Below are 16592 nucleotides of genomic sequence, written 5' to 3'. Positions count from 1 at the left end.
AATTACTATGCATATTTAAATTTTTTAGAGAGTTACAATTAAAATTATAATCAAATACAAACAGATGTAGCTGCAAAATTTCTCAATAAAAACCACTTAAACATAAACACAAAGTTTACTAATAATTTCACTGAGAATATCACACTTATTCTCAATGAAATATCAGTGATTGAATGTCACATTGTTGACACATTGCATTTCTTTGTTGCCACTATTTTATCAAAGTTTGGTGTCATGTTTGAAGTGGCTGTTCTTAATATGGCCTCTAAATTGATATCACTTAAAGATGAATGCTGTTTGGTTTTGTTCAAGTTCATGACTGAAAATGTTTGTTCACAAGTATATATGCTCCCAAACATACAAAATACCTGGTAGACAGTATCCAACAAACTTTTAAATTTATCCTGATCCAGAATAGAATAAAACTCTTGTAAAGTACTCTCCCTATGCTTGACCCGATAGTTTTCAGAACACTGGAGATCAATAACTTCCATCTGGAGTTCAATAGGTAAATTTCCTGCTTTGACAGAAAATGGATCCTCAATCACTTTTATGCAGACTTTGTCTTCATTACTCAATGGCATTCTTTTCTGAAACTCCTCACTTAGAAGTGATATGTGCTTCTTATATTTTCCACTGACTATTGAATGATATTCTGACTGAATATTCTGTCGACAAGTTAAGAAATGTGACATATCCCCATTAGCAAGTTGATTTTCAAACAAACTTTTCATTTTTCATTTCGAATGCCTTTATAAGAGACATTAACTGAAAAACAAACTTATTTTTTCCTTCAAGCTGTAAGTTAAGTTCATTCAAGAGACCCAAAATGTCACACAAGAAAATTAAATCTTGATTCCATTCTTCATCCATTATTTCTGGTAATTTATCCATATCTTCTTGAGATTCCAAAAATTCAACTAGTTCATTTTTTAGAGCTACAAATCGTGAAAAAACTTTACCGCTGCTCAACCAACGTACATCAGTGTGGTATGGTAGATCCCCATACTCTGCATCATTTTCTTCTAGAAACGCATGAAACGTGTTTCAAACCCTGAGCTCGAGTATAGTTCACCAGAGCAAATACTACTTTAATCACATGATCAAACTGCAAAACCTTTGTACATAACACCTGCTGATGAATTAGTGAAATTTTGTCAGTGGTTTACCTGCATAATGTTCAATAAATGTTACCGCATCAACATTTTTTCCACACATAGATGGGGCACCATCAGTGCCAACTGCTACTAAATTCTTGAAATTTAAGGATAGTTTTTCGGTTACACACATCTTTCACATTTTCTGCGATCTCCTTTCCTGTCGTTCTTCCTTTCGTTGAACACAAACCAGCAAGCTCCTCTGTCACCTCAAAATTCTTATTAATGCCTCTTACATATATTAAAAGCTGTGCAGCATTTTTCACTTCATTACATTCATCCATAGCAAGCGAATAATAGACTAATTAACTAGCCGATTTTCACAGGTTATCTTTAAGATCCGTGGCAATATCAGCCACCCTGTGCTGAACAGTTGTACAGGACAAACTGATATTTTCAAAATTATTTTTCTTATCAGGACACAATTCGGAAACGGCAATCATCAGACACTTTTTTTATCAGCTCTCCCTCAGTAAAAGATTTGCCAGCACAAATTATTTCTTGTGATATTTTTAAGCTTACCTTTGTGGCAACTTCATTTGCAGATGTCACTTTTTTTAAAGGCTTGTTGCTCACGCTAAGGACTTTCAGTAACTTTGCTGCTTTTATTTGCTTTTCACTTGCATCCTACTTGCCAAGGTTAGGATATTTCGATTCAAAATGACGTCTCAGATTGTATTCTTTCAGCACAGCGATAGATTCCCTGCAAACAGTGCACACTATTTTGTCCTTAAACAACGTAAAAAAATATTTGTTTGTCCACTCAAGGTTAAATGCTCAATGTTCCGAATCTATTTTACGCTTTTTACTTGAGCTCATTGTGTCGAGATTGACAATATTAATTACAAAAAACTAATGATGAAAAACTCGCAATAATGCAGGTTATGATAACAGTTATGTAATGAATTGCTCCAGCTGCAACCAACCACTACACTGCCAAAGCCAGTCAAGGCATGGCCAACTTTGTGTAATAAGATTTGTTCTCGTTTGTAGACAAGTCATTATCACGGAGATGTAACTTTGAATTTCTCCACAGGCAGCGACACTAGTGCTAACAAAACCTCGAAGCAATTGCAATAATTTGTTATTAAATACTATAGTGGGAATAACTCCAAATGCAATTTATTGTAGAGTTGAAAGAAACATGATTGTGACATTAATCGCATGAACGTAAACATGCAGAGTCTTAGTAAAAATTTAATTCAATGCTAGGAAAAAATAGTCTAATTTCATATTCCCCCCCCCCCATATGATTAAATAATTCAATCAAGCAGATGGGCCGAAATAAATACCATTGCAGGCCGCATGCGGCCCATGGGCCGTATGTTGTGCAGGCCTGCTATATATATCATAGATATTAGAAAATGTTTCTCATTATGCAATGTATTCATTCAGTTACACATCTAATGTAAATATGTAATTTTTGGTATGTAGATGTGAATGTAGATTTAAAAAAAAAACTTGTTTTCCCTGTGCATCAGAGGAAAACTCGCTTGAATGTATATTATGTCTTTTCTGCAATGCACTGTCTTTTCTTACAAAGTTTTCAAAAAAAAAAATATATATATATATATATATATATATATTACTCCCACACACAAGGTAGAAAGGCCTACATAAATATATTATATATAAATACCATGTGCAGGCAGTGGTCAGGAGCAGAGTCACCTTCTGATATTCTTAAAATGCTAGAGGTTGTAGTCCTTTGGAAATGCTTTATGCAGGGGTGGGGAGAGCCTGTCTACAGAATTGAGGTGATTGACTGTAAAAAGGATTTTTAGCAGCTGTTGCTCGGCTTCCCTTTATTGATCTGGCAGAAATGGAAGGCATAATGGATGCTAATTCTGTTGAACATGGCCATGGAAATTTGAACTCTTAGTTGGTATAAAAAGGTCAATCATTCCATCTGATATTTCAATAATATAATCCTTATTTGCATTTTGAAATGCTTTACATAAATCAGTTGGTTTCTGCATCCAGTGGTTGCATATGAATAGATGTGATTACATTTTCTGCAACTGAAAATTTGAAATAGGTTCATAGGATATTGTGTTTATTAAAATAACTTTAATAGCTTACACATGTAATAAAAGCTACATAAAATTTTATTCAATAACACCAATTTATTTCACCCATTACATGGATATTGTCTAGGAAACACTGTTAAAATATATTCAAAACATGAATCCCAATAATGAGTCATAAACCATGCATATATTAGCTCATGTCTTGGTCAAAGCTGAAGTATATATTACACTATTAGAGTCCAAAGGAGCAATTGTAGAAAAGTTGCATAGATAAAAATTATTTAAAATAATTATTAATTAAAAAATACAACATGAACAATGAATAGTGATTGCTTCCCAATACTTGATATTGGCATTCAGTCTGATCAGTTCAGGTTTGCATGATTTCACAGAGCTTTGCATGTTTCAAGGAAAAGATGATTTGAATTTGAACTTGCTGGAATGAAGTTTTATCTAGTTCCAAAGAATTCTGTGTTTAGTCTCAATAGTGTGAGAAGCAATGCCAAACTTGTCAGATTATAATAATGTAATATAGTTATGATGTTCAATTCTAATCAAGGCAGAATGGTCATTGTGCCCAAAATAGCAGAGATGACATCAGAAGGGTACTTGATAGGCACCTGCTAAGGAAAGAGATGGTAATCTGTTCTTTATAGATAAGGAGGAAGGCAGTTTCTGAGCTTGTTTGAAGGAAGAGTATAGATTGAATTTACAGTGAATCCTTGCTATTTGTTCTGAGGGTCTTTTAAGGTAGATATTTTTAAAATTCTTTTCACGTCAGATTGTAGTAGTCTGTTAGAAGGATCATAATTATTAATTTTTTAATTGTAGTTTTGTTGTATCCATTACATATTCAGCTTGCTTTAAATTTTATTCAGTTCATCTAAAAAAAGGAGATCAGAAGAAAAGATCACATGAGCTCTAGTACAAGATTCTTGATAATACCCATTTTCTGTGATGATGAGTGAATGTATCTGCTAGTGAAGGTTAGCTTCCAATAAACTGAAAATTCAATATGACCTGTAGGATTAGATTAAGAATTAAGGTATCTGAAAAGGGTAGTTGGTTATTGGATTCTCATTCAATAGTGAACTTGATATGGGACAAGCAGTTTTATTTTCTTTAGGAACTGAAGTAATTCTGACTTAGGGAACCAGCTTGCAAATATATCAACAAAATGTAACCATATACGAGGCTGAGGGAATATAGTGTCAGTTCTTTTTTTCTAGATGTCCTATAAAATATTCAGCTAAGGCTAGCGAGAAAGGACTGCCTATTGCTATTCCTTCTATTTGTTTGAACAACTTATTATGCCACATAAAATTACAGCATTGATGGTGATGCCAGTATACAGTATACTTGAGAAACGGTTGAGAAGAATTGGAAGAAAAGCTTGAGGAAGAACAAGTTGGATTCAGGCCAAATAGAGGCTGTCAAGATCAGATCTTCACTTTACGACAAATAATTGAGAAAGCATGGGAATATAACAAAGATCTGTATTTAAATTTTGTCGATCTGGAAAAGGCATATGACAAGGTGCCAAGAGAGAAGCTATTCAATATGCTACAGTTATATGGTGTCAATGGGGCATTATATCAAGCAAATGCTTAGTCTTTATTTGAGTTGCAAGTCAGCAGTTAGAATTGAAGGGAGTACAGGAAAATGGTTTAATGTTAAATCTGGTGTGAGACAAGGATGTACATTATCCCCTCTGTTTATTCATTATCTATATGAATCACATTATGAAGGAAAGTGGTATTAAACATGATATCAGAATTGGAGATGTTAATGTATGCTCTTTGCTTTATGCGGACAATGTTACACTTCTAAATAAATCTGCTACAAGTTTGCAAGATTTCCTGACTAAATTGAATAACTGTTGTAATAGATATGGTATGAAGGTCAGCAATAAAAAGACAAAGACAATGACAATAGGTAGAATTGTTGTGAATGAAGAACCTGTGGAACAAGTAAAACATTTCAGCTCCTTAGGCACAATTTTTAGTGAAGATGGTAAATTAAATATGGAAATAGACAACAGAATCAACAAAGCTGGTATGGTAGGAAGTCAATTGAATAAATTCATATGGAATAAGAGAGAAATTAGTCGGAACACTAAATTAGCTGTATACAAGACAGTGTTCAAACCAGTTTTAACTTATGGATCTGAGAGCTGGGTCAGAAGTAAAACACTTGACCAAAGACTAGAGACCGCAGATATGAGAGTCCTGAGAAAGATTATAGGTGTAAACAGATGGCCTCAATGGCAATATCATATTAAAAACGAGGATATTAGGAAAGAACTTGACATTGTCAGCATCCAGGAATGCGTTAGCAGAGCTAATCTCAGGTGGTATGGTCACTTAAACAGAATGGGTGAAGAAAGATTAGCAAAACAAGTGTTCTCTACTAGGTTGGCAGCAAAACGACCCAGAGGAAGACCAAGATATAGGTGGATTGATACGGTACAAAGTGCCTTAGACGATAGAAATATAAGATCTGATAATGTTGGAGTCTTGACAAGTAACAGACTGATTTGGGGGAAAATTGTAGATAGGAAGTTAGTAATGATGTAATTTTTTTCATGTAGTACTATCATATCCTGTACACCCCCTTGAGGGTATACATATAAGGAATTTGATGGGCAAAAAAAAATGGTGAATTTAAATAGATTAACAGAAATCAGATTGTAAAAACTGAAGAGCTCTTATAGTGGTATATTGGGGAATAAGGGAAACTGTAATCTTGTTATTAGACAGATGTAGGTCTTTTATTTTCCCTTTAAAGTTGAGAATGTTTTTGATATAACAGCTGGTGTGGCCAATGAGATTCTAAAGATGAAAAGAGATGTTTTGCAAGGTGGAAGAGCCAATATAGTTCTCTTGAGCATAGTGGGTTGTAGGTATCGTTAATTTATAACCTCTTGTACATTGTCTAGTAATTCATTTCATTTGATTTGATGTCTTGTTGGATCTCTGCTAATAACAATGTAGGTTTACCTTTCTCTTAAGATATTAATTTTATGTTATACTCAGTGGTATTCATGGCAACATTGTTATTACTCTTGTCAATCTTCATGATGACAATATTGGTGTTCTTGCTGAGGGAGCTTGTACTTCTGAGAAGAGTATATTTAAAGGAAGCAGTTTTCTTTTGTATAACATTTGAACAATCTCAAAACGTAATTTATTTGCTTCATTTGTGTGTAATTCTCTAATATCTTTTTCCACAATTATCATGATTTGTAAGTAATGTATACATCAAGGGAACAAGGCAAAATTGGGACCTTTAGACAAAACATTAGTTCATTTGTTAGTTGTCTGTTGGTTAAATTAATAACCCAGCTGTTACGGTTAGACTCAGTTATTGGTTGAACATTGTTTCAGTTTCTTCCTTCTGTTTTTCCAAACTTATGAAATGTGTGTGTCTGGCCAAGGATTGTGAAATATGAGAAATTAACTCAAAATGGTCTTAATTCTGAATGTCTTAAAGTACCATCAAGTTCCAGAAATAGAGCATTATTTAAATAAAAATATTTCTTCATTTCACATATCTGATTTTCTAATAATGTCTTGCTTGCTTTTGATAAATTGTTTGCACAGTACCCATCTGAATGGTTTCTTTAATTAGGAATAATATCAGCAGTGCAACACTACGTAAGGAACAAGTCTATTATGTAGATTTGCTTTCTTCAAATGTAGCTTACTGTATCTTTCTACAGATTTTTAATGTTTTTTGCTGTAGATGTCTGTAATCAGTTGTTTTAATAGAACATGTGCACCATAAGTAACTTTCATGGCTTACACATGTAATAAATTATATAGAATTTTATTCAAGAACTCCAATATTTTATCCTCGGCTTCTTTAAGATCATCAAGGAGACTACCATTACATGTTTGTAATTGCATTCATGTAATTACAAACTTCTATGATGAGGAACATTGGAAATCTCTAAGAAGATATGGTAAGCTACGTTTTGAAGAAAGCGAATCTGCATAATAGATTGTGTTCTTAATTCCACCATCATTCATCACAGAAAATGAGTATTATCAAGTCTTGTACATAGAGCTCATACGATCTGCTCATTTGATCCCTTTTGTTAGATGAACTAAATAAAATTAAAATCAACCTGATATAACAATACTACCATTCAAAAATGATTGACTATTATCTGATGTGAAAAGAATTTCAATACTCTACCTCAAAGGATCCTCAGAACAAATAGCAAGGATTCTTCTTACATCTATACATTTCCTTCAAATCATCTCAGAAATTGTCTATCTTCTAACCATCTATGAAGGATATATTACCACCTCTTTCCTTACCAGTTATCTATCAAGTACCCTGATCATGTCATTTTTGCTATTTTGGACAGACTGGCTGTTCTTGATTAGAATTGAAGAACATCAAGACCATATTACATTACTGGAATCTGAAAAGTCTGGCCTTGCTTCTCACACTATTGACATTAGGTACAGTTCTTTGGAACCAGACGAAACTTTTTCATTCAGGCAAGTTTAAAATCGATCATCTATGTGAAACACAACAAAATTCTCAACTTCAACTGATCAGACTGCGTTTCATTATCAAGTTACGTGAAGTGATCACTATTAATTGTTCATAAGTCTTTTTTTGTTTGTTTGTTTTAAGTTAGTAGTTATTTTAAATAATTTTTATCCATGTAACTTTCTATAGCTGTTTCTTTTGAACTCTAATAGGTTTAATATCCCCACCTCCACTTCTCCCCGAGGGTAGTTATCAGAAATTTGATCAACTCATTATTATGATTCATATTTTGAATGTAGTTAACAGATTGCCAATGTACATGTGATGTTGGATGAAATATATTGAAGTTTTTGAATAAAATTCTATATAGTTTTTGTTACACGTGAAAGTTATTTTAATATGTTCGGTGCACATATTTCATTAAACTACTGATATTGTGTTTAGTTAGATACCATGTTCAGCACTACGAAAAAGCTTCTTTGTTTTGCTTGTATTTATGTATTGGTGGATGTGCGATGATATATTTTGCTATATAATGTCATTTTCATTCTGTAGTTATCAAATTCCTGATATGCATCTTCAAGGAGTCGGCATGGTAGTATTACATAAGTTTGTTCTAACTTCCTGTTAAGTTTTCCTCCAAGTTTATCTCATTATTGTCCAATATTGTAACATATATTCTTGTTTAATTCAAGTGTAAGCAAAGTTTGCACATAAAATAACTTCTTGTATATAGAGGTGGATGACTTCATGTCGGTTGTCTCAGTATCCCATAATGCAAAGCACACTTCCTTGTGGAAATATTAAGGGAGAGTCATTACCCAGACTAGTTTCAACCTTTATTGAAGTGGGGAAAAAAGTCATCGGGGGGGGGGGGGAGATTCTTAGCCTAGAGTAGTATAGAGATGAAAGTGCGTAGTTCTCTAAGCAAGATTCCTCCTATAAGGATATCCTTGGAATTTCATTAAGTTATTAAATAGTGTCATTGTTAGTACCAAACTCTAGAAGTTCATGGCAGAAGAGGTTAAAGATTTTATTATACCAGCTTCATGTTGTAAAAAAAATCAGTGTATCAGAATGTTATAGCAATCTTAGAGTTAAGCACAGAATGTTGTAGTATATTCAAGAATAATTGCAGCTCTTGGGGCATTGTATTTATTCCAAATGGTGGAATAAATTTTTAACTTTGTAGTATCGGCTGTACCAAAAAAAAAAAAATGCATGTTTACTATACAATTGATTTTCTTCAACTTCTGTAATGGTTATTATTTATTGTGTAAAGCTGAGCAGGGAAGATTAATGATCTAAGTACTATGGCTTTAGAAGAAAAGAAATGTGGCTCAATTTTCCAGTTCCTAATTTCAGTGATTTTGTATTATAAGTTCTTTAACTGATAATATTAGGCAGGTGAAGAAGGGAATTCTAAGTATGGTTAGGGGGTTTGTTCAAAGATCCTTCAAGATTGTATCTTTCAAAAACTTAATTTTATCTTGTCAGTATTGGCCATTAAGCTACTGATTTTGCTGAATTTCTTCAAATTATGCAAACATTACCCCTTGAAGTGCCTACTACATTGTCTATATATGCTAATACTTTATATTTTATTTCATAGTTGAGGCAACTATTCCTTGCATATGAATTGTCATTTTCCTGGAAAAAAGGTTTTCAAGAACCAATGCAAAGAGCAAGGGACTAAGAGTAACCCTGATTGACTCCTTTTGAATTATGACCATGTCTGATAGCAGCCCATTGATTTTAATGATAGTGTTTTGCTTACCCTAGTTTGCTGGAGCATGTTGAGCAGAAAGGGATGCCAGACATTATGAAATGCTTAAGTGAGATCCATGGAGTGTACTGCCGTTGGCTGCTTATCATATTAACTAGGCATAGCAGAAATAGATTAAATTCTACTGTTCAGCATGGATCTCCATACCACCCATGTGCTTTTATATATCTCATTCCTACTTTGTTGTTGATAATACAAAAAAAAAATCTTGTAGTTAGTATTAAATAGAGAAATAAGCCATTAGCTGTTGTTTAAGGTATGATCTCTATTGGGTTTTGGAATGAGGATGGAATTTCTTGCTAACAGATCTACTTATTAGATATGTAGAGAGAAAAGAATTAGTTTGACTAGAATGGGAAAAATAAAATCCTAGGCCTCTTGGTCAAGTTCTGTCCTTAGTCCAATGGCTCATGGGGATTTTTTTTTTGTCTAGCATTCTTTATAAGCTATGGTAACTTTTTCATTTGAGTTTTCATTGGTGGGAGCCAGACCCAGCAAGGTACCAAGGTTAACTGTGTTCTGGTACGATGGATTGATTGGACCTGTGGTTATTTATTCCTTTATCAGATTTGCAATGAAATTGTTGGATTAAGGAATGTCATTGAGCACTTGACACTTGCCCATCGTGAGCTAATAACTACTAGTGAGTTTTTTGGATATTTGTCCTGAGATATTGAAAGTTTATTTTTCACTTGGTTAGAGTATAATAAATTTAGTTTAATCCTTTATCCAAGTGAGAGCAAACAAAGTTTGCGCCTGAAAGTATCTTCAGGACTGGGTTAAGGTGGTACAACAGGTAGAAATGACCTGCTAATACTTCTGCCTGATATCTCCACTTGGGCCTGGCTCCCACTGAAGAGACCTCAATAAAGGTCGAAACTAGTCTGGGTAGTGGCCCTTCCCTTAATGCATAACATTAGACATCCGCAAGGAGATGTGTTTTGCATTATAGGAGATACTGAAATCGGAGTGTTGGTAGCTTGCTCCACCTTTGCAACGAGTTGCCCTGGTGTTGTACCACCTTAACCCAGTCCTGAAGATACTTTCAGGCGCAAACTTTGTTTGCTCACACTTGGATAAAGGATTAAACTAAATTTATTATTGTCCTGAGATAATTGTTTTCATCTACCACTAGGTGATACACCGTAAAGGACTTGGGATGTTATTGAGTCTTTGGCTCTCCTATTTTGGTTTCTGGCAGCAGGTTTTAAAAGGTTAATTGCTCAGTATGGTTTGGGATGTTTGTCTTTTGCATAGTCACGCTCAATGTTGTCTACTGCTCAGCAGATTAATGGGTTAGGGTGGATGGTAGAAATTGCAATGAGTTTTGCAGCCCTTTCACATAGGAAAGTGCTGATCTCAGTGATATCAGCTTTCTGATGAAACAGCATGTTTCTTACAAACCATAGTGTGTTGAATGCTATTTGTAAATACTTGTTTTGGATTATCTGTAGTTTGTGGTGTGATCTCACATGAGTGAGCTATACATCAAGACTGGCCTGATCAGCATCTTGTATTGAAACAGTTTAAGTTTGATGCTTAGTTGGCTACAATGATTAAGTAACTGGTATAGCTCTCCTTTTGCCATATTTGCTTTTGAGCAGATGTGATTGATATGAGTCATGAAGCAAAGCTCTTTAGTAGTTATCAGCCATTTTTTTTCTCCACTGCTAGATGAAGACTTCCTCCAAAGTTTTCCATTCATTTCTATCCTGAGATTTTCTATGCTACTGAATTCCAGCCATCTCTAATCTCATCCTCCCACCATCTGGTCTTTCTGTATCTCCTTCCATCTTTAGAATACCATTCAGATATCAACTTAGTCAATTTTTGAGTGTTACATCTTGCAATATGACCTACCCATTTCCATTTGGATCTTTTAATAGCTGTTATCTCTCACCTTAGTCTGAGCTCTGATCCAAGTATATTAAAGGGGATTTATAAAACTGATTAAAAAAAAATGTTTCAATATATGACAACTAGTCAGAGAACTAGTGGCCATCTATAGAAGTTGTGTAGGAATGTGGTTAGTAGGGGGTGTGCAGACCAGATTTTTTGCATAGAGAGTGGTGAATGAGTGGAATTGATTTGGTAGAATTAGTTGAATGCCCTGACAGTGAATGAATTTAAGGAGAGGTATGATAGGATTTGTGCGTATAATAGTTTGGGTCTCGCACAATGAGTTCCTGGACTCCATGGAGATACAATGTAATATTGCATTTTTGTATACAAAAATGATATTATTATATTCCATACATCATGAAAATTATGGAAACAACTACTGCATTAGGGTAAAACTTTAGTTTAATATATAATAAACACTTGACGTTTAGACCTTTACATTAAGGTCATCTGGAATATACACACACAAGGGTGATCTAAAATGTTCTCCGCCTCGACCATAGATGGTGTTAGATCTGAAATGGGCAACCTCACTTACAATGAGGTCACCCATCCAGAATCTAACAGAATATGCCTCACTAAGAGAGCATACTTGTCCTTTCAGCAATTAAGTTCATGTCATAGAATAATTAATATCATGATCAATAAGATGAAAGAAATATTTAGTATAATTTTGATGGATCTAAATTAGAATTGTAAGTGTAAAATAATCAAAGAGTAGGTGTAAAGATAATTACTAGTGATTTATAACTACACATGCAAGAATGTCAGTACACTGCCTAAGAGAGGGAAAAGGTCGCTTAAATGCCACCGTAGTATTGTAAGCGCCAGTGGGTGCTAGTTAGTGGAAAATATCTAGAGGCACACATTCCCGAAAATGGAAAGCCCCATATGGTGGTGCGATGAGGTCACCCAGCCAGGGACGAATCGAAAGGCCGAATATGCAAAAATCCAACTCGAAAAGAGGGTGCTGGAAAGGGAGAATATATGCAGCAACACAGGTCTGGAACCTCCCTATTTTGTTTGTTCCGGTTTTCTCTCCGTGTGCTCCTCAGTGGTCAATGATGTCCAACTCCTACGTTCCCGGAGTTGACTACCATAGGTCCCGGCAAAGCATTGCAGCAGAGTACGGCAGATAAAAATCGCGGGCCATCAGCAAAGAAAGTGCACCGATGTAATTCTTGAAGAAGCGAGCACCAGACTCGAAGAATACACGTGATTCCCGTGTGGCAGTAAACCTTAAACAACAAAGTTTTCCACTACGAAGGAAGAACGGAAGGAGCCCCAAAAACCTGTGCAGTGTAGATAAGTACTTTACATATTCTTTGTCCCTTAAACATTAGGATGATTGTGAACAGAAGAAATTTTGTGTTTCAGAATAAAAATTGAACTTTGAAGATTAAGCAGATTATAGAACATTTTAAATCTCATTAGACTGACTGACCGAGAACCGTGAATTTGTTAAGAACCAATGTTTTAACCCATGTGAAAAGGAAACAAGATGTGTTTGTGCCTGACGAGCACCTGATCAACTGTATATAGTATTTTAACCAATTGAAGGATACATTCTATGTGATGAGAAATTTGTATATTTAAGGTATGAGAGAGTGAGTGAAACCTTAAATGATTTTAACTTAGTGTTGCTTACATATTATCTATGTCTTGTATTAACTTATGAGTTCATTAAATACGTTTCATTGTTTCATGTGTGTGTGTGATCTGACCATGTAGACTGACTCTTACCACTCATAAAAAATACAAACCTGTTAATCTGTATATGCACGCCGGGATATCCAAAGTAAGTTAAGAAGGAAGGGATACGACTGCAAGATTAGAATACCTACGACCTCTGATTTAGTTGTAACCACATTAATGGCATCTAATTTCTGTGACCCTCCCTAGGTTAAGATATACTCTGTACCTAAGCTCAGGCTGGCGCAGTATATAAATTCGTCTGAGAAAAAAGGGGTTGCCTCACACAAGTTAAAGAGTAGGTAATCTAAGGGCCTTACATAGTATTTGATAGACAAAGTTTAGAGAAAAGTTTTAGGAAAAGAATTAGAGCGAATGGCCACGAACAACAACACGTAGTATAAGAACAAAAATAGCAAAGGAGAACACAAAAGAGGGAAATATAACAATGGCAACACTGTTGGCAAGATTTTTTTTTTCTAAGTTGGTATATCTGTCATAAGCATCCATGTGAAATTGCAAGTCATACTATCAAGTAGTTTGTTTTATGCAGCTATCTGAAGCAAAAGTGTTGTCTATATCCCTTGAAATGGATAAAATTGAGTATCATGCAGTTATAAAATTCTTTGTAAAAGAAGGTTTAATGGCAAAAGAAATTCATTCGAAGTTCATAAAAGTTTGTGGGTACTCTTCTCCTTCGTTTTCGACAATTAAGAAATGGGCTGCCGAGTTTAAATGCAGCCTTACCAGCCTTGAAGTTGATCCACGTGAAGGACATCCAAAAAGTGTAACACCACCAGAAATCATTGATCAGTGCACGATATGGTATTGGATGACCGGCAAGTCAAAGTGCAGAAAATTGAGCCTATAGGCATTTCAAAAGAACATGTAGGATATATTTTGTATGAAGAATTGCAAATGAAAAAGCTTTGCACAAGTGTTTTAACAAGAATAAAACTGATTTTGTGCGTAGATTTATTACTATGGATGAGACTTGGATTCACCATTACACATTAGAATCCAAACAGCAGTCAAAACAGTGGAAAGAAGCTGGTTGTTCAGCACCAAAGAAGACAGTCTGTTCCATCAGCAGGAAAGGTCATGGCATCGGTGTTTTGGGATGCTAAAGACATTTTGTTTATTAATATCTTGAAAAGGGTAAAACAATAACCGGGGAATATTATTACAATCTTTTAACCAGAATAGACGAAAAAATTTGTGAGAAAAGACCCAGTTTGTAGAAGGGAAAAAGAAATCATCTTTCATCAGGACAATGCACCTGCCCACAAAGGTGTTTAGGCAATGGGGAGAATTAAGGGATCTGCACTATGAATTGTTGGAACATCCACCCAGATTTGGCTCCCTCTGACTTCTATCTCTTACCAAAACTAAAACTCTTCCTCGTTGGCCATCTTTTTTCTTCGAATCAAGAGGTGATTGCAGCTGTAGAGGGGTATTTTGCAGATCTCACTGTGAACCACTACAAGGATGGGATAATGGTGCTGGAGCATCTGGAATAAATGTATTAGTGTTAAGGGAGATTATGTTAAAAAATAAAACTAATTTTGAAATTGTAAACTCGTTTTTCCATTGTTAGGCCAAGAACATTTCAGACCACCCTCGTATATACGAAGAAACATGCTGCACTACAATCTATATGGTATGCTCAAGTTACTGATCAACTGTTAAATCTATTGGCCTGACCTCTGGGTGGATAAAAAAAAACCTTACAACAAAGCTAGAATCCTTTTGTTGTTGTTGTTGTTATTATTATTATTTATTAGGCTACAAAATTAAATTAAGCTGGAGAGCAACATGTTCACACAAAAAAAAAATTACTTGTATAAGTATACATATAAATTACAACAAACCAGTATGGATAGGGTCCAGTAAAAGCTGAAAAATTGCTTAGTCCTAAAGTCAGCATTTGTTGGAAAACTAAGTGGGCTAAATGCATGCCATCCAAATTTTTGGGATTTTTATGCCCCAATTATTAAGATTGGGAGCTTAATCAAAATTTCACATGCTTTTTTTTTCCCTTTTCACAAGGGCCAGTGGCCAGGCCAATAGTTTTAACGGTTGATCAGTAAGTTTAGCATACCATGTAGATTGTAGTGCAGCTTGTTTCTGTGTATATATGTGTGTGTGTACTCCAGGTGACAATCTTAATGTGAAGGTTGAAATGGCGAGTGTTTATTTTTTGTTTATATTAAAGTTTTGCTCTAATGCTGTAGCTGTTTCCATAATTTTCATAATGTAGTTTGATCACCATGGAAGCATGAAGCATAGGATTATTATGCTCCATTTTCATCTTTAATTATTAGTTGTATCTCTAAGTATTTGGTTACTGGTTGCCATGGAATGGTGTTGTCAAACATGGCCACTTGTCCCCCTGGGGTTACCTGTCTTCTCATGAATAGTACTGCAGTGCTCTTGTCGGCATTAACATCAGTTTAACATATTTTGAACTATTGCTCAATAGTTCAAAATAGTTCAGAGGACACGAGGTTAGGTGTTCTGTGAGATAACTTCTACAGTGTCTGGAAGACTAATTAAAAAATTAAAGGTATTGGCACAGTGGAGGGGATTATCTGAAATTCAGGTAGCTGCACAATTTGTGTTAGACTGTTTCTTACAGCAAAAACTTCTGTATCACATCTTGCTTGATCTGTAGTGTTAAAGGGAAGCCAGTCGGAGTTGTGGACATTCAGGTCAACTGGAATAATGACTTCACTGTTTGGGTAGCTGGAATGTAGATGGTTGAGTTCCATTGAGAGGAAAGTGAAGATGTTTTTGTGGTTTTCAGAGTTTGGAAACCAGTAAATGCAGCAGATAAATGTTAAGTGGGGAAAGATAATTTTCAGCCAGAGAATGTCAAAAGGAAGTGGTTAAAATTTGTGAAACAGCAATTTGCATTGTTAATATATTAGCAGACAATGTATTGACATGGGTTTTTAAAATATTATGAAAATTATGGTGGATAATCCTATTAATTTTTTTGAAATGTATATCAAGATTTATACTTTTCAAATTGTAATATTGTGCTTTGCAATTCAATAAGATTTCGTGTCTGATTTGGTGAGTTATATCCAATTTTTTTCTTGTCAGTTGAACAGTTTCTTCTATTAATTATAGCATTCATTTTTTGCATGTTAATTTGCATTACATTACATTTTTGGGCATTTCTACATACACAAAATAATTTAACCTTTTCTCTTCTGACAAACTTTATTCTTGTTTTTTTTTTTTTTCTATAAAACATTGAAATAAGCATTCTTTTTCCTTCCCCCCTATATTTTTTTAGTACTCATTCTCCTGGATACCATCAATAAATTTATTTCTGAAGCTTTTTCACTTACTAAGCAATTGAGCAAACTTTGGATAATAACTCATTACTTTAAGACTATAGTAAGTTATTTTTGTGTGAAATATGCGACTATTTTTGAAGTGATCAAGTACTCTTATTCATTTCTGTGAGTTTCTTAGGCATGGAATTCACTTATTATGTAGTTAAAGGCA

At 34.6% G+C, this 16592-nt stretch overlaps 1 protein-coding gene across 4 annotated transcripts in view; it reads left to right on the top strand.

The window, feature by feature from the left end:
* Positions 1–16592, top strand: part of Cul1 (cullin 1) — a 371162-nt gene that overhangs the window by 187890 nt on the left and 166680 nt on the right. The window lies entirely within an intron of this gene.

Source organism: Typopeltis vanoorti, chromosome 15 (assembly GCF_054136105.1).
Source record: "Typopeltis vanoorti isolate ZY-2024b chromosome 15, IOZ_Tvanoo_1.0, whole genome shotgun sequence".
Taxonomy (NCBI): Eukaryota; Metazoa; Arthropoda; class Arachnida; order Uropygi; family Thelyphonidae; genus Typopeltis; species Typopeltis vanoorti.
Note: the sequence above shows the minus strand (reverse complement) of the source record. Positions and strands in the feature narration are given on the sequence as shown.